The 6,959-nt window shown below is 36.8% G+C and overlaps 1 pseudogene; it reads left to right on the top strand.

Annotated features, from left to right (window-relative positions):
* The first annotated feature begins 3,965 nt into the window (after positions 1-3,965).
* LOC149142948 (suppressor of mec-8 and unc-52 protein homolog 1 pseudogene) lies at positions 3,966-5,992 on the top strand (annotated as a pseudogene).
* Positions 5,993-6,959: the final 967 nt, after the last annotated feature.

Raw genomic sequence — 6,959 nt, 5'->3', positions numbered from 1 at the left:
TTATCAACAACAACTTATGTGCCATATCTGTCTACTAAAGTGTTCTCCACCCATTGTAGTTGATTTGAATATCGTTCTATCTCAGGAATTTTGTGGTGAATATAGGGAGACAATTTGTTCTTTTGTCTTCTATTGCAAATGAAATCGAAAGGGTAATATCTCCATATGAAGCTCTGTTTTAGTCTGAGCCTTTGAAGGATCTCTTCTGCTTCTCTTCCAGCTTCTCCACTGTTGCATATAAAGGGGCCAAGATAGTCTTTTATTTTGAGTTGAGCTTTCTTCTTGGCCTTTTCAAAATGTACCTCAACTGAATTAATTATTTGCTTGTAGTACACCAGAGCAAACAATCTCATGGGGAGGTATCTTGGTAGTTTGTAGGGTGCTAAATCATAGCCATATATTCTAATTTCAATGTGATTTTGGTACAAGTACCAATCTCCCACTTTGCATTGTTTGGAAAGTTGTAGGGTTCGTATAATATCTGCACTGATCCTTGGGGGAGGACTTACTAACAACATAGTTGCCACTGGGTGCACAAAAAGATCTATGAAATCTGTATAAGTATATGGAGAGTCATATTGGTGGATTAATGAGGTCCAGAAGATTACTGATCTTGGGTTGCCTCTGGTATCAAGCTTTTGAAGTGTGAATGGGAATTTATCAACTTGATAGTATAGGAAAAGATGATATAAAACTGATGAGTACTTGAATACTCTTTCATTATCCATTCTCATGAATTGATCATGCATTTTATCTGCAATGAATTTGGCATAATCAAACATGATGGCAAGGGGATGTTTAGGAGTGTAAATGGACATGAAAGCTATAATAATCTCATCAACATACTCACTGGTAGTATATCCTATAACATTAGATATCATTGATATAATGTCTCGATCAAGTTTAGAGAATATGGTCCACATGTATGGGGGAGGGTCCTTTGGAATGTATTTCTCTTCCATAATGAAGGTTTGGAATAATTGAGCAAGTTTGATGGAGGTGATTCTAGGGAATCTATCAAGCAGGTCTCCAATGGAAATGTGGGTTAGGTTTTGCCCTAATTGCAACCACAGTATTTCATTGATGGATTCAACATTGATGGTGAATAATATAGTATGGTTAGGAGTCATCATTGCTCTTTGGCTGGGACTATATTTCATATGGCAATAATGGACAATTTCAGGGAAGATATGAACTCTAGGGAATTGGTACTTGGGAAAATTTGATTCCCAACGACCTATTTTTTCTACATGGTTTAAGTACTAGTCTCTGTACCTGCAGTATAATTTTAATGGGGATCCATGGACAGGGGTGTCTTTAATTCGAAAGTCTTTGTCTGCCAAAGGGAGATTGTCTAAGTCCCGTTGGGGAGTGGTAATTGGTCGGACATTCATTGTAACTGGAGCAACCATCCTTGGTTCTTGTGGATTCAAGAATGGGGAAAGGGTTTTCAGTTAAATTGGGGGAAAATTGGTTCAATTCAGAGTGGTTTGGGGTTGCTGGGAAATTTTTCCACTTAATTTCTTAATAATTCAAGCAATTGAGTAACAATTTTTAGGAATGAGATAGGGTTTCTCAGTGATTTTGGGTAAATACCTGGTTTTGGCTCTGAATGGGTTGATGGGCGACTGTGCACGGTTTGCAGGAGGCATACGTGACTAAAGAATGGACTGGAATTTCAACAGCTTCGGCAGGTTGGCGGTTGAACGTGGGTTGGCAGTTGCATGGAGGTCTGAGCATTTTCGACGATAAAATGAAAAAAATGAGTTTTTTAGTTTTATTAGTAAAGTCAAATGTTTTGGTGGGTACATAGGGGACAGGTACAATTGGATTTTAGTGGGAGATGGGATGTTTTTGTCATCTAGCAGGAGGCAGTAAGTAGGTTTGATCACACCGCTTTTGGGCTAGAGTGGTTTCGGGGGGAGGCCGCCCGATGCCATTCATTAGGTGCCATGCAGCAATGGGGAAAAAGTGAAACCACCCATATCAGGCAGGTAAAGTTTGGCCTTCGGAGGTCGCCCGATATGATTGTCAACTGTCGGATCAAATGGGGCAGATCGCACGGTGATCGAGGCAGGGTTTTTTCACGAGGTTTAATGGAGGGGCCCGGTGGAGTTTAAACAGCGGCGGGTTAGATTAAATGAAGGTTTAAAGGTGGATTAAGGGCGTCAGGGGTGATTTCATTGGCGGAATTAATTATTAATTAACCGCAGATTGGTTAATTAATCTTTTTATCGGGTTAGGGGAGTAATAAAGTTTATTTTTCAAACTTTTGGGATGGAATATTAATATAAGGTTTTTTGCTTATAACTATAGGGGAGGGCTTATTGCTTTTTTGGGATTTAATACAAATGAAGTTAGAAATTAATATGATGGTGGCAGAGAATAAACAAAACGTTAAGTATATTGTATTTTGTTTATTTGCTTTTTTGTAAACACATGATACTTAGGCTTTAAAGTGTTTTTCGGCTTTTTAGAGGAAAGGCGTCTTTTCATGGGGGTGATTAATTTTTCTAAGGTTTTATCCTTAGAAAAAGGGGTTTATTAGGGGAAAGTGAATTTCCCTAGGAAATTAATGTTTTTTCATAAGGGAAGGGATTTATTTGGGAATATGAGTGAATTTGAAGGGGGTGAATGTTCATGAGGAGACTTTTAGTACTTAGGACCTATAATTTATTGGGCCAAGGGTCCGATCCCTCTAGAAGTCAGAGAAATCCTTTAAGCCCCTTTAACTTAAGATTTTAGGTACTTTAAGACTTTTCTTGGAAATTAGTTAAGTGGAAAATGTAATGAATGAGGGAGGTTAATCAATTGACTTGGTGTAATTTGATAAATGCTCAATTTTCATCCATACTTAAAACTTTGATGATGAAGATGAATAATATGATCTTATCTAATCAATCATCATAATTCTGCAACCATTCTTCTACTTACCCATCTACTCATCCTACCATTTTTACTTTTCTTTATTAGGGTGCACTTAAGTTGGCAAACCCTTTATCAAAACTTTTTTTTTCTTTTACAACAGAAATCTATCTAAATCTAGCCTTATTATATCCAAGGGCTCGGATTAAATAGTTGAGCTCCTTTTATTTACTCTACCTAATCTAATTATCTTCCAAGATTAAATAGTTTGATCGGATTTTATTCTCTATCTATAAACACGAAATAGTCAAGTTTAAAAATTTTGACCATCCATGGATTGTGGCAAAGGTAACAAGCTACACACAATATTTTATTCTGCATCAAAAGTAAATAGTAGTGCCATTTTGACTTGCACACTTTCATGGTATTTTTTCTTTCTTGGGGTTCATTTTTTCATCTTTTTTTGACCTTTTTATTCCTTTGTCCTTTGATTTTTCTTTTAGGATATACCCTCTTTACAGTTTTTTTTTTTCTTTTTGATTTTTTGAATATGGAAAACATTTGCAGAAATCAAAGGTATGTACATATTACAGATTTCATCTCATCCATTAAAAAATTATGACCCCTATTGGTATAGGAACATAACACGTACAAACTTGGAGGTGACAGTGTTGTATGTTAGTTTCAGTCTTCGTAGCTTGTCACCAGGGATCAACATGAGCTCTTACTATGTCTGGTTTTGTTATATGTTTTGCACATGATATTCAGCACAAAACATGTCATAAGTCTATTCATCATGAGCATCTCGGAAAGAGCTTTCCAATGGTATATTACACTCCAAAAACCGACTCTTGGATCAAAAGATATGACCGAATGAATGATTGAGTCAAAGATACTTCATGTATTGAATGAGTTCATTGAAGAAGATGTTCAGAGTTTAAATGGTGGTGGCATTATTTTGTTGGTTATTCTCATGGAGTAAGTGAGGCACAAAATCAATCATTGACTTGACTGCATTCACTTCTACAAGATTAGTCTTAGAAAAAAATATATATTTGCCAACTATTGTTAATTGTCAGAACAAGGAAGGAAGAACTACAATGCATATGGTTGTCCTTGGAAAGGTGTTTCATGAAAAGATTTTGGAGCTGCTCTTGTCAGTGCCCAAGTTAGATATCAATATTCGTGTGTCTGATGTTGATGTGTTGGAACTGAACCTACTATTTGGTATAACATCAGAGCATTTGCTTAAGAAGTTGGCATCAGCAGGTGGAAAAGAGGTGCAGTCATGGGCTGTTTCTTTAAGAAATGCTAATGTTTCTTATGGAAAGATTCGCTATTCAGATAACAGTCCAGGCACATCATTCAGATCTGCAGATACAGATGTCAATGTATACACCCATATTGAAGATGTGTCTGACCAAGCAAAAGTTGAGAGACTTCTTGAAGTATCATCAAGAAGGCTCGGTGCCCATGAGTTGTTTGATTGCACAGTAGAAAGCATTATGTAGGGAATCAAAAGAAGCATTCTGCAACTGACCCAGAAAGAGGCAGCCTTGCAACTTTTTTTGGATGGTCTAATGGAAAAAGGACTACCCAAAAGCAAGAAGAACATAGAATTCAGAAAAACCAACAGGACACAGGAAACAAGTCTAAGGCACCCACGAAAGAAGAAACAATTCTCGAAATAATGCACACTAAGAAACGACTTGATGAATAGAGAAATTCTGGGATGCCAGTGTCCCTGAGTCAAAGGTTCTCCAAAACTTCATTATTGGTCAATCATATTGATTCATTAAGAAGGAAATCGCCACAAAGTCCATCAACAAACCACGAGCTTTCAGATCATTGTGGGAATGATTTTGATGGTGCAGTTTCACCTGCAAGTTCATCATCATGTTCACCATCTAGGTTTCTCTTAATACTGTGGATAGCGTTGAAACATTTGTATCAGATATCAATAGCGGAAGATGGGATGTGATACTGCCACAAGTTTCATAACTTAAGCTTCCTAGAAAGAAACTAGAAGACTTGTATGAACAGATTGTATTGGAGATAATTTAACTTCGAGAATTATATACTGTAAGAGCTATTCTAAGGCCAACTTAAGAAATGGGTTTCATGATGCAAGAGAAACCTGAGCGCTATCTACACTTGGAACACCATCTAGTTCACATAGATTTTGATCCTTGTGAGGCTTATCACGAGTCCTCAAAAGAGAAGAGGCGGTCACAAATCATTTTGATTAATGGCCTTGATTGCTAAATCTTTGAAGTGGAAACAACATCGAGGATTACCTCCTCTAGGTACATAGTTTGATCTCTTCAGGGGCATTGCAGTAGTGAAGGTAGATGAGGAAGAAATTTATCCGACAAAACTGACACAAACAATTAAATTTGGGAAACAAAGCCATCCATAATGTGCTCGCTTCTCTCCAGATGGTTAATACCTTGTGTCTTGCTCAGTTCATGGATTCATAGGGGTCTAGGTCTACATCAGTGGGAAGCTTAAAAAGTATCTTTAGTATCAAGCTGATGATTCCTTTAAGATGCATGATGATGCTATCCTCTGTGTTGACTTCAGTCAAGATTCAGAGATACTTGCTTCGGGTGCACAAGATGGGAAAATTAAGGTATGGCGTATATGAATAGGCCAGTGTTTAACGCATCTAGAGCGTGCACATTCTCAAGGTGTTACAAGCCTTTCCCTCTCTTGTGATGGCAGTCAGCTTTTAAGCAAATCATTTGACAATATTGCAAGAATACATGGGCTCAAATCTGGCAAAGCATTAAAGGAATTTCGTGGTCATACATCTTATGTAAATGATGCAATATTCACAAGTTATGGGGATCATGTTGTTACTGCTTCTAGTGATTCTACTGTAAAGGTTTAGGATGTGAAGACAATTGATTGTAGTCAAACGTTTGAAGCTCCACCTCCTCTGAAGGGAGGTGATGTATCAGTGAATTATGTCCACCTTTTTCCAAAGAACTCAGAGCACATTGTAGTCTGCAACAAGGCATCATCGATCTATATCATGACACTCCAAGGGCAGGTTGTGAAAAGTTTCTCATCTGGCAAAAGAGGAGGAAACACAAGAAAATCCATCTCAAGCAAATTGACCTAGATGTGATATCCCGAGCTATGAATGCATTCTATATTGACTCAGTAGCAAAGGAGCGTTTCTTGGAGTATTTTTCAACAAATTGGATGGTGGGAGAAGAATTCCATATGTGGGCAAAGTGTTACATAAATTTTTGTCTTGCCAACTAAGAAATAAACTGTTCCATTAAATCCTTCAGCAAAATATTATGCTTTTTATGTTCATCAGGTTTCTGTCGAGCAATTATATTTGATAGAACTATCCAGTGTCTTCACCTCCATTATTTGGCATCTTTTGGTTCATTAAGTCAAAGAAAACCTGCAAAATCAAGTGCTTTTATGGATTGGCAATAGTTCAATAAATTGTGGAAATCCCATCTCTTCCCATAATCATGTAAAATTTGGAGGAATGGATCGCACATCTTACCAATATTTAGTGGAGAGCATACGCAAGTTTCCATCTCAGGAAAAGTTCGCTGCAATGATTAAGGAAACAAATGTTGTTGAAAGAGTAGGAGCGTAATGGTTTTCTGAAAAGATGGGCAATAAAAAAACATTCTGACACAGAAGGATGCAAACCTGCTTCACATTCTGTTGATCCAGTTGCACAAATTCAGTAGTGGTTGAGGATTTCAGGGCTTAATATCAGTAGTCAAAGATTGAAACAGTAGTAAAAGGGCAGATTTTGTGGAATATGGTTCCACACTTAAAGGAGTAGATCCAGTAATATTAATTCACTTGGCAAACCTTCACTAAATTTGGGTTTTCCAAAATTATTTCTCATGGTTCTCGAGACAGTTTGGAGTATTAGTTGCAAATTAAGTGATCATATTGTTTAGTTTTGATATTATTTCATGATAGGATTTTAATATTAATTGTATTTATTAATAGGATTTTATTTTATTTTTTATTTCCTATGTTGAGGAAATAAAAATAGATTTTTAATTTAGTATATATAGGATTAGTTTTAAAGATGTAGGAGTTCGATTTTG

Source organism: Pinus tabuliformis, chromosome X (assembly GCF_031772625.1).
Source record: "Pinus tabuliformis cultivar Carrire ecotype Pingquan chromosome X, CPIR1, whole genome shotgun sequence".
Taxonomy (NCBI): domain Eukaryota; kingdom Viridiplantae; phylum Streptophyta; class Pinopsida; order Pinales; family Pinaceae; genus Pinus; species Pinus tabuliformis.
Note: the sequence above shows the minus strand (reverse complement) of the source record. Positions and strands in the feature narration are given on the sequence as shown.